Source organism: Triturus cristatus, chromosome 2_1 (genome assembly GCF_964204655.1).
Source record: "Triturus cristatus chromosome 2_1, aTriCri1.1, whole genome shotgun sequence".
In the NCBI taxonomy this organism is placed as follows: Eukaryota; Metazoa; Chordata; class Amphibia; order Caudata; family Salamandridae; genus Triturus; species Triturus cristatus.
In genome coordinates, this window is record NC_140581.1 from 110132895 (window position 1) to 110144469 (window position 11575).

Sequence of the window (11575 nt, forward strand, 5' to 3'; positions counted from 1 at the left end):
GGATAAAATCCTGGGCATCAGCGCTCACATTTACTCGCGGCGAGGAGACAGGATTATCATTGGCCAAGATGCAGGTGAGTAAATCTCCCTGTCTTGGGTGCTCAAAGTGCACCTGGCCAGCTATAAAGTCATCTTTCAGAGGGTAGCAAGGGAGGGCACAAGGGTGACTATTAAAGTCACCCAACAGTAAGACATAAGTTCGCTGTTGTATTGTAGTGTACCCTTCGCATACATTTTAGGGCCGAGAGATGCGAGAGCCTGATTTCTGCAGAGAAGGACATAAACATGAAGCATTAAAATATCAGGCGCTTTTTAGAAATGAGTCTCACTCCAAGCAAAACTGGAGAACCAGTGTTAACTAGTAATGATCTGCAGGAAATGCTCAGAGATATCAGGGTAAGTTAGGGCTGGCGAAAAAAGAACTTAAACCCATCCAGAAAAAAACAAGTTCAATGGGTCCCAAGCTTCTTGTAGTCCTGCAATGTGGTGGCCTGTAACAAATTTAAGCCATGCATCATCAAATTTCATATTGTTTAACCCAACAATATTCCAGCTTAACCCCTTGAGTGCCCCGCCCTTTCCACGCCCTGTGCCGGGCGTTTCATTAGCGGGCGGGGCTCATGACGAGATAGTCTCGTCATGGGCACAGCGCAACCGCGGCCCATGACGAGACCATCTCGTCATGGGCACTCAAGGGGTTAAACAAAGGATAAAAGTGTCCATCTTGACAGCTGTGCTAACCGATCCGACATCTCTAACTGCCTCAAAGGGGGAGGGAGGGGTGAAGAGTAACCTCCCGAGTAGGTACTCACTCGTAGAAATCCAGTGAGCTAGGTGGCCCATATCTATTGGAGAACTGACCCAACCTTGTTGATGAGTGGGTAAGAGCAGGAGTTGAACAGCATATAAACATATAGGGACTCACTTTTTTGACTTTCCGGTGGCGCAATGTGCCACTGGCATATTTATAAGGCCACGTAAAGCCATGTTAGGGAGGCACACTGAGGAAAAATATCTGTATTTTTCCTTGTTTTTCCTCTATCTATGTGTGCTGAATTCTGCAGCACACATAGAAAGAGGTAAAAGCCTTTTGTGATTGTTTTTGGGCAGAAAGGCTTTCCTTCCTGCACAACAATAATCATTTCCGCAACGCAAGCACCCTTGCACCATAGTGTGAAGGTGCCTGCATTGGCTCATGGCAGCCAATTCGGAGCCAGCACAGGGGAAAACAACAGTAATCTAATAGACATGGTGCATTCCTACCCTTTTCTTTTGCCGTAGGACAGGGCAGCAGCAAGGCCTGCTGTGTAAACCGGTCCTAGGAGGCTTGTTTCCAATCCAGGGAGAACCTGGCTTGGCAGTTCAAGCTGGACTGTTCCCACGAGGCACAGGGTCAAGACTGATTTGCATATGGCTGGGTTCAAACTGGAATGGCATGGTGAGCAAAAAAACAATGGATTTAGGCCCAGATCTCTGTACTGGGGTGAATGTATGACATTGTTCTGCATACTGTCCATCAACTGTTGTTTTTGCATTTGTCACCCCGAATGGGACGGGTATGCTCAGACGTGAGTCCCGTGCTCTCCATGCCATTGGAATCAAGCTATCCTGGCTGAAGAGGGGTGAAACCCCGAAACCGGTCCTAGGATGCTTGTTTCCAGTCCAGGGAGGACCTGGCTTGGCAGTTCGGGCTGGACTGTTCTCATGAGGCATAGGGTCAAGACTGATTTGCATATGGCTGGGTCCAAACTGGAATGGCATGGTGAGCAAAAAAAACAATGGATTTAGGCCCAGATCTCTGTACTGGGGTGAATGTATGACATTGTTCTGCATACTGTCCATCAACTGTTGTTTTTGCATTTGTCACCCCGAATGGGACGGGTATGCTCAGACGTGAGTCCCGTGCTCTCCATGCCATTGGAATCAAGCTATCCTGGCTGAAGAGGGGTGAAACCCCGAAACCGGTCCTAGAATGCTTGTTTCCAGTCCAGGGAGGACCTGGCTGGGGAGTTCGGGTTGGACTGTTCCCATGGGGCACAGGGTCAAGACTGATTTGCATATGGCTGGGTTCAAACTGGAATGGCATGGTGAGCAAAAAACGATGGATTTAGGCCCAGATCTCTGTACTGGGGTGAATGTATGACATTGTTCTGCATACTGTCCATCAACTGTTGTTTTTGCATTTGTCACCCCGAATGGGACGGGTATGCTCAGACGTGAGTCCCGTGCTCTCCATGCCATTGGAATCAAGCTATCCTGGCTGAAGAGGGGTGAAACCCCGAAACCGGTCCTAGGATGCTTGTTTCCAGTCCAGGGAGGACCTGGCTTGGCAGTTCGGGCTGGACTGTTCTCATGAGGCACAGGGTCAAGACTGATTTGCATATGGCTGGGTCCAAACTGGAATGGCATGGTGAGCAAAAAAAACAATGGATTTAGGCCCAGATCTCTGTACTGGGGTGAATGTATGACATTGTTCTGCATACTGTCCATCAACTGTTGTTTTTGCATTTGTCACCCCGAATGGGACGGGTATGCTCAGACGTGAGTCCTGTGCTCTCCATGCCATTGGAATCAAGCTATCCTGGCTGAAGAGGGGTGAAACCCCGAAACCGGTCCTAGATGGAGGACCTGGCTGGGGAGTTCGGGTTGGACTGTTCCCATGGGGCACAGGGTCAAGACTGATTTGCATATGGCTGGGTTCAAACTGGAATGGCATGGTGAGCAAAAAACGATGGATTTAGGCCCAGATCTCTGTACTGGGGTGAATGTATGACATTGTTCTGCATACTGTCCATCAACTGTTGTTTTTGCATTTGTCACCCGGAATGGGACGGGTATGCTCAGACGTGAGTCCCGTGCTCTCCATGCCATTGGAATCAAGCTATCCTGGCTGAAGAGGGGTGAAACCCCGAAACCGGTCCTAGGATGCTTGTTTCCAGTCCAGGGAGGACCTGGCTTGGCAGTTCGGGCTGGACTGTTCTCATGAGGCATAGGGTCAAGACTGATTTGCATATGGCTGGGTCCAAACTGGAATGGCATGGTGAGCAAAAAAAACAATGGATTTAGGCCCAGATCTCTGTACTGGGGTGAATGTATGACATTGTTCTGCATACTGTCCATCAACTGTTGTTTTTGCATTAACCTATGGCAAAAAAACATAAATGAGGCCCATAGCCCCTGCCACTTGACAATTGTTTAGCCCAACAAATGTGATACTCACTATATCACCGTCGAAAGACTGTTGTTTATAAAATCATAATCTATTTTTCTAAACTGTTGTGGAGTCCTGTTGTGGTATTTTCACTGTGTTGCTGTTTGAAGTGTTGCACAAACACCTTACACATTGCCTCCTAAGTTAAGCCTGCCTGCTCTGAGCTGAGCTACCAGAGCGTGAGCACAAGTTAATTTCTGGTGGGCAACTGACTTACCCTGACCAGGACCGTGGTTCCTGCTTGGACAGGGTGCACACCTCTGCCAACCAGAATCCCAATTCCTAACATAGACCAAATGGGCGAGTTGCCCTCTCAGGCATGTAACAAGCTGGCCGGTGGCACCTCCCTTTAGAAGATGCATTAATCTGATGAAGTATTTGCCAAGGCAGCTATACTCAACAGCTTTGTCTGTTTTTACTAAACTCCTTTGTTTTCACACACTTTCCTATTCTATTTTCAGTTTCCCTTATTGAACAAAGCAGAACTGAATCACAAATGACATTACTGTTGTGTTCCATTTTATATTGCTTTTCCCGCCTCCACATTTCTAAATCAGTGTCACTCTATTTATATCCCCTGGTGGTGTGACTAATAGCTTTCTGTACAAATCATGTCAGTGAAGGTGAAGGCTGCAAGGGATAATCTTGCTTTGTTTATGTTCATTTAATAGGATAAAATGCAAACTTGCACTGAGATGCTGAGCACTCAGCAGTCAAGGACAGTAAGAAAATATAAAGAAACACGAAAGTTATATTGCGAATAAAATGTACCATGTTTATGAGGTTCATGTTACTTGGTCCGATGGTTATGGTACATCGCCCACTGCTTAATTTGGGAATAAGATAAGTACTGTACTGTTCCTAGGAGGTCATTTCTGGAGCACCCCACAGAACTTCCGGTCCTAACCCTGGTATTCTGTTCCTTTCTCTGACATACTTCCTGTGACATTTTCATTGTGATGTACAGTGCCGCATCACTGTAGAAATGTGAGTGCATGCATTGCCAATTGCCGTTTGTTTCCCACAGACAATAGTCCACATTCACGCAGCAATGGGTCCATCTGAGTCCATCCATGTGGGGTGTGAGTAACTAGTCCAGTTCTCTTTTCTTGTACTTTTAAATCCAACATTTATAATAAAAACAAGCAAAAGATAGCAGTGGAAGCGCTTAGAAGAGGCCATTCGTGCCTCTGTCGCCGCTGCCTAATTGCCAATGTAAGTCCAATGTTTAAACTAGAAATGCGGGTGTGCCTTTCACAATGACAATGCTGCTCAGCAGCAGCTGGACTTCCACTGTCGGGGCTGCACAATCCGTGCAATCAAGCATGCGAGCCTCTCCCTTAGGTCCAAGTCTTCGAAAATGAGCTCAGGGGTGACCCCTGGCTAATACCTGCTCACATTAAGAAGTGAACATGTCTCTCTCCAAAGAGAAGATGTTCAGTCTATTGATGATGCCCTGGTGGAGACCAGATTACCCTTGAAGGACAGTGTCATGGTGTTGTCTAGGGAGAAAAGGTGTTGCATTACCCAAACCAAAAGTATCACATTTAAAGCAAATGTAGAGAAGGACTTAAAAGTATATGTCACACCACATCAGCAACTTCGACAAATAATCGATCTCAGTAATTCCTCACCACATCTCTACAAATTGTAAAAAGTATTTTTCATTCTTATAATATGAAATGTTCAAATTATAGGATTATTGTAAGTCACAAGCTGTGAGGAACGCATGAGCACAGGTTGTGTCTGTGAGGAGCGCAGGTTGTGTCTGTGAGGAACACAGGTTGTGCCTGTGAGGAACACAGGTTGTGCCTGTGAGGAGCACAGGTTGTGTCTGTGAGGAGCGCAGGTTGTGTCTGTGAGGAACACAGGTTGTGTCTGTGAGAAGCGGAGGTTGCATCTGTGAGGAGTGAAGGTTGCATCTGTGAGGAGTGCAGGTTACGTATGTGAGGAGCGCAGGTTGTGTCTGTGAGGAACACAGGTTGCGTCTGTGAAGAGCGGAGGTTGCATCTGTGAGGAGCACAGGCTGCGTCTGTGAGGAGCGCAGGTTGCATCTGTGAGGAGCGCAGGTTGCATCTGTGAGGAGCGCAGGTTGTGTCTGTGAGGAGCACAGGTTGCGTCTGTGAGGAACACTGGTTGGCCCTTTGAGGAGCACAGGTTGCGTCTGTGAGGAGCGCATGTTGTATCTATGAGGAGTGCAGGTTGTGTCTCTGGGGAACACAGGTTGCACCTGTGAGAAGAGGAGGTTGCATTCGTGAGCATTGAAGTTTGCATCTGTGAGGAGTGCAGGTTACGTATGTGAGGAGTACAGGTTGTGTCTGTGAGGAACACAGGTTGCGTCTGTGAGGAGCGGAGGTTGTGTCTGTGAGGAGCGGAGGTTGCATCTGTAAGAAGCGCAGGCTGCGTCTGTGAGGAGCGCTGGTTGCATCTGTGAGGAGCGCAGGTGGCGTCTGTGAGGAGCGCAGGTTGTGTCTGTGAGGAGCACAGGTTGCGTCTGTGAGGAACACAGGTTGGCCCTTTGAGGAGCACAGGTTGCGTCTGTGAGGAGCGCAGGTTTTATCAATGAGGAGTGCAGGTTGCATCTGTGAGGAGTGCAGGTTGTGTCTCTGGGGAACACAGGTTGCGCCTGTGAGAAGAGGAGGTTGCATTCGTGAGCATTGAAGGTTGCATCTGTGAGGAGTGCAGTTTACGTATGTGAGGAGCGCAGGTTGTGTCTGTGAGGAACACAGGTTGCATCTGTGAGGAGCAGAGGTTGCGTCTGTGAGGAGCAGAGGTTCCATCTGTAAGAAGCGCAGGCTGCGTCTGTGAGGAGCGCAGGTTGTGTCTGTGAGGAACACAGGTTGCGTCTGTGAGGAGCAGAGGTTGTATCTGTGAGGAGTGCAGGCTGTGTCTGTGAGGACAACAGGTTGCTGCGAGGAGCGAAGGTTGTCAGGTTGCTGTGGGAGCGGAATAAGGGACGAGCTGGTGGTTGTGATGAGGAGATGAAGAGTCAGCAGTGAGCCAGTGGTTGATGGCGAGGAGGCTCTTGTAGGAGGCTCCTACTCTGCCAGCGGTTCTGGTGGTGTAGGCGAAGAGCCAGAATACAAGTTGGGAACCTGGGCCTGGCAGTATGGTGGCGGAGAAGGAGCTGGGAAGGAGGTTCCACCAGCCCGGCAAGGGTGGTGCGGCAGACAGGTGGCAACTTGGTGGATGTGATGTGTCAGCGAGGCAGTAATGCGGCAGGTCCCTCAGACTGCGCGGAGGCGGTCGGCCTGATGCCGGTGTTGCTTTTGCTTGTTGAGGAACCCTCTTACTCTTCACACAGTTCTCACCTTTCACAATATTCCTTATCCAAACTAGCTCCATACTCTGCAGAGGAGGCCGGCAGAGGAGTGGGGGAGGCCTGGCTTCGGCAGTCAGCTAGCTGGTCTTTTTAGCCACTTGTTATTGGTCTCAGCCATCGGTGGCATTATGTATCATACCCTGCTCTTTACCTTATTCCCAAAATTGCTGATAGGCCTGGGTTCGCAAGATCTAAAAGGTTGTCTTAATATACTGGACGTGCTCGTCCCCTAAAAATGTATTGGAATTTTTCAGCAATTAGTGCCACATCATATTCGGAATACAAGGACTCATCCCATCGTGACTCCTATGGGTTGGCCTTGACCTTATAGGACTTCGCAGGTTGCTCTGGATTGGTCCTGCCAATCTACAAGTCTTAAACAGCTGTTAGTTTGCAACTGAATTTTGACGCAGCAAAGCTAACCTGTTGCATTCAGTGTTTTCTGAACCATGTTATTTTCTTTGTTTCGGCTGCTATGTCTATGTAGTGCGCATTTGACTTCCTGTTCTATCACTCCGAATAGGTACTGATTTTCTTCATTCTGGCTGCATGGTCTCTGCTGGCTTGTCTATTCTTGGCTTATGTTGGGTTAATCTACTGGTTGGACTACCTTCTGCACCCATTTTCTTTCGTTAGCCCAACCAGTTGTTATCGGCTTCCTCCATCAGTTTGCCAGATTTGACTATCCTGGGATTCTCCGTGTTCAAAGCGTGCCATGGGGCCTTGGTGACCCTTTGTATATTTGTTCTCTTTTTGGACCTTGCCTTTTATAGCTCTGGTTTCTGATGGTGGTTCTTCTGGTGTTTTAGTGAAATTTCTGTGCCGTATGAAATATGTGATTTGGTAAGTGTTGAGGCCTGGTGCAGTCTGCGGGTTCTGACTTTTCAACCACTTTGCTGAAGTTAGTTGAGGTCTGGCTTGGATTTTTGCTTTCCTAATGTATCCATGTCAATCATGTTTTCTTCTTGTCTTCCTGTTTGTTTGTTTAAATTATTTTGGTGGTGTGGGTCTTCTGCTGCCAGTTTTTTGGGTTCGGTTTATTCCATTCCTTGGGTCTTTGCTACTCATGGGGCCTGTGAATTGGTCACCAGGTGTTGCTTCTCAGTGCTTCTTCATTCAGTTGCCTGGCTTGTCAATTTTTTTCCTCTCCCTTGCTCTTCAGTACTGAGGTGTGGCTGTCTTCCAACTTTTATGCAATATTTGATCTGCTTGCCTTGCCAGTTCTTGGCTGCCAAACTGGCTATTTTGTTTTTAGTTGGTCTCCCCATATTGCGCTACTATATGCATACCGCATGTACTGTCTAATTCTGGCCTGTCTTTGTGGTTTCCTATGCAGCGATTTGGCGAGTTGTGTTATGGGCATAATTGTCTATTTCTGTGCTTTCGGTGCCTAGGTTTATGTGTTTTTTCGACTTTGCTTAGTTGTTTGTGCCTTTCTGGTGATTCTACTGCCAGCCTTCTGAATGTCTGTTCGTCCATCTCATTTTTAGGTCTCTGCCTGGCGAATGCAGCGCATGCGCTGCCCTCTTCATACGAGGGCTTCTTGGAATCAATACTGATTCCGAAGCTCTCAGAGGCGGAGTTGAAGCCAAGCGCATCTTCTTCATTTGCTGACGTCATCCTCCATGCAAAACGCAGGCTCACAATTGAAAAGGAGGCTTCTTAGTCCCTCCTTGTTACCACCCTGTCCACTTTTGGCCCCACCCACCGGGATTGGATCTCTCACTTGCGGCGTTACACATTCTCCTTCATTATCTGCTATGCACTATATTTTTCCCAATGCCGACAGCTTGTTACCTCAGTTCGAAACATTCCATGTGACGTGATCCCAGCAGCCAATTGGGACGCAGCAATAAAGATAACAAAAATAGCGATTTGCCCGGTAAAACTGCTGCTCACGCCCTCACCTGGTGCTCCTTCACTCCACAGTTTATTGACTGGTGCACTCGGCGCGCATTTGATTCGAAGTCTCGCGGACTAGGAAGTGACCGTGCAGCATTTTAAAGTGTTGCGGCAGCTGTGGTGAAAAACACTGATGCTGCTCCTGCCGGTCAGTCGAGTGAGTACTCAGCTAAAGTAGCAGCAAATAGCAAGGTAAGAGACTCCGGGCAGAGCCTGGTCGACACCCGGCGCTTCCGCTACCCCAAGCTGCCCATCATCTTCCTGTCCGGCTGCTACTTGATGGTGGCGGTCGCCTATGGCGCGGACTGGGCGCTGGGGCAGCGCGCGGCCTGCTTGGAGCTGTCCGGGCCCGGGGGCTGCCGCACCGTGGTAAAGGGCACCAAGCGCGAAGGCTGCACTGCTGTCATGGAAACGACTGGAAGTATGAATGCGCGAACGCATGGTGGGTTCCGGCAGCCGGAGTATTACACCGCTATGGTTAGCGGTCTAGTGCCAGACACAGGAAGCACTGAAGCACTTCCGGGCAAGACCGCTGATAGCCGTGGTGCTCGCTTCCGTCAGTGCTTCCAGTTTAGTTGCACAGCTGATGCCGTTGCCGTTTGCTCTACTCCTCCTGAAACCTCCAGCTTTCCGGTCCAGCTTCACCATCCGGACGGACCCCTACCCCTACCGAGAACTGGGTAGTACCGTGGCACGCATTGGAGAGCGTGCCACGATGGTAGCCACTTCGCGCACGGCGCTGAAGCGCCAAAATACTCCTGTCTCCCGTGCCACACAGAGGAAGCGTGGGCACGGACTCTTGTCGGCGCAGGAGCGCCATTTCCCCTTAAACTCCTCGCACGGCGCTGAAGCGCCAAACACTCCTGTCTCTCGTGCCACGCAGAGGAGCGTGGGCACGGACTCTTGTCGGCGCAGGAGCGCCATTTCACCTATTTCTTCCGTATCACGCTAGAAAGGCGTGGGCACGTTCTCTCCCTGAGTTGGCATTAGCGCAGGAGCGCACTCAACCCTGGCCCACCGGAACACGCTTTAGACGCTTGGGTATCGGGACATTTTTTCTTTCACCAGCGCAGGAACGCATTTCCTCTTGTTTGCGGATTATTCATTCCATGGCACACACAGGGAAGTGTGTTCATGTTTTCTGTTGGTTCACGTCCATTGCGCAGGAGCGTCCTTGTGTTCATCACCATCCATGGCCAGCATGCACGGCGGCATGAACCCTTGCTGTCTTCCTAACCACAGACGTCGGAAGACTTAGACGCAACCCTCTTCTGGGCAATCCACGAGCGGAGCCCGACCTTCATAGCCAGGTGACTTTTGGATTCTTGGTTACTGTGTTCCTTGCCGAATGGTTGTTGTGAATGAATGCATGCCCAATAGCAACAAGGTAGACGCATCTAATAGCTTCTCTCTCTTGTGTAGCTGGCGATACCCAGAAGAGCGGCCCTGGTCTGGTGGGATCCTTATTTTCCTTCACGTCGTCCTTTCCCGACCCCCTTTTGGCATCTTCCCCTGATCCCATTCTTGCCTGGGTCTAGTTGTTACCTTGATCAGGTAGGGAGGGGAACTGTGGAGGTTGTTCACGTCGTCCCTGCGAGATAACTCCGCAAGCAATACAGGTAAGGCTTGTGGGGTTCTGACAACGGTGCTCTTAATGCTGCTTTACTTCTTCGGCATGGCCTCCTCCGCCTGGTGGGTTGTGCTCTTGCTCGCCTGGTTCCTGTCGGCCGGTCTCAAGTGGTGCCGGGAGGCCATAGAGGCCCAGGCGCAGTGGTTCCACCTGAGACTGGGCACTGCCGGCTGTGCAGACCACCGTGGTGCTGCCACTGGGCCGGGTGGACAGGGACCCCTTCAGCGGTGTCTGCTACGTGGGGCCCCTCGTCGCTTACCTGGCTGCTGACACGGTCTTCCTGCTGGCAGGCTTTGTGTCCCTCTTCCGGATCCGCACTGTTATGAAGAGCGGTGGTTCGTAGACTGACAAGCTGGAGTGGCTGATGATGTGCATCGGGGTGTTCAGCGTGCTCCACACCGTTCCAGCCGCCCTGCTTTTAGCCTGCCTCTTCTACGAGCAGGAGGGTCCTGGGAGTGAGACTGGAGGCTGCAGACCTGCAAGAGCCTGGCCGTGCCCTGCCTGCCACCGGGGCCCTCCCCTCCAGCAGACCCGGATTTCACAGTCTTTATAATAAAGTATCTCATGACCATAAATTTGGGCATCACCTCCGGCATCTGGGTCTGGTCCAGCAAGACCCTGCAGTCCTGGCACAGCTTCTACCACAGGTTGAGAGGCACAGGGATGGGGGAGATGACAGTATGAGCCCCTGGCCTAAAATATTTTAATACTGCACTGCGGAGGGCGCACAGAACTTGGACATCGGTGTGGCCTTTCTGAATAACAATAAGCAGGGCTTTGTAGGGTCGGGCCTAAAACGTGTATGTTGGACACTGAACTGGGGGGCGCATAGCAGTCCCCGAGGCATTACCTTGTACCACTGTGCGTGGAACTGTGACAGACCCATTTTGCAGGAAATACGATGACTTTAAGTGGACACCAGGTATTCCATCTTATTCGCTGCTCATTACTTGAATGCCCATCAATCCTATTGTACACGACCCTCCTCTCCCCATAGTTGTGTGAAGATGCCCATCCTTGTAATGTCGGCTATCTTCAGGATCAGGACAAGTAACCTGAAGTATCCACCTGAGCTCTGCTGCATTACAGCCACTGCGGCTACCAGCAACGCCGCTCTGTAATGGAATTGTACCGAACCTAGGGCCATATGTATGAACACATTTTCCCATAGACACAGAATGGGTAAAACCCTTTGATACATATGGCCCTTACTGTTTTGTCTGCAAGGGGAAGTGATGTTTAGATTTCTTCTTTTCTTGTGGCTTTGTGTAAGTAAGGTGGCGTGGGCAGAAGCAACACACGAGTGGCAAAGTGGATCAGGGCCATTTTCAGAAGCTCCTGTATGTATATATTGCACGTGCATATTTTACTTTTTTGTTTTAAACAATAGTTTAGCGAGCAAAAGTCAAGGTTCAAAAATCTGAATCTTTGGCACACTTTGCACACACTAACTGCACCCGCTTGAAACGAGAATAACTCGAAGTGCCGTGACTGCTCCATTCTGGTGTAT

At 49.8% G+C, this 11575-nt stretch overlaps 1 pseudogene; it reads left to right on the plus strand.

Moving 5' to 3' along the window:
- The first annotated feature begins 318 nt into the window (after positions 1-318).
- On the plus strand, positions 319-10749 carry LOC146863836 (frizzled-7-like; annotated as a pseudogene).
- Positions 10750-11575: the final 826 nt, after the last annotated feature.